The following is a 499-nucleotide window of genomic DNA, read 5'->3' on the forward strand; positions in this document are numbered from 1 at the left end:
TCACAACAATTCGGAGTCTGTGGTGTCAACCGATCATCATGATTCAGAGAATGTGTCAATGTTTTTCCCTCAGTGGATCTCATTTTTGGAACAAATGATAGATTCTGCATATTTTTTCAGAAACAAAGAAACATTACATGCATGAGCGACAGATTCAAACAAACAACTGATCTGCATTCAGCAACTGTGATTCTCCAGTCAGTGCACATCATTACCTACAGACTTGGTTTTGCTTCTTGTGCAAACATAAAAATATTAAAATTCAGAAGGCCAAAAGTGTGGTGTGTTTCTTCGGCTGGTTTCATTGAAGCTACTTCAATACAAAAAGTAAGAGAAAGGATGAAAATCTTTTCTCTGTCAGTCATCAGGAGCAAAAGCACTTCTCTGTTTTGCTTTGACTTGGTGCAATACACACTCCTTCAATAAAGAAATTATTTCAGAATTCTCCGAATGTAATCTAATACCTCAAAAATGTAAATCAACCAAGATCAAATTTGGA

The sequence above is a fragment of the Notolabrus celidotus genome, chromosome 2 (genome assembly GCF_009762535.1).
Source record: "Notolabrus celidotus isolate fNotCel1 chromosome 2, fNotCel1.pri, whole genome shotgun sequence".
In the NCBI taxonomy this organism is placed as follows: Eukaryota; Metazoa; Chordata; class Actinopteri; order Labriformes; family Labridae; genus Notolabrus; species Notolabrus celidotus.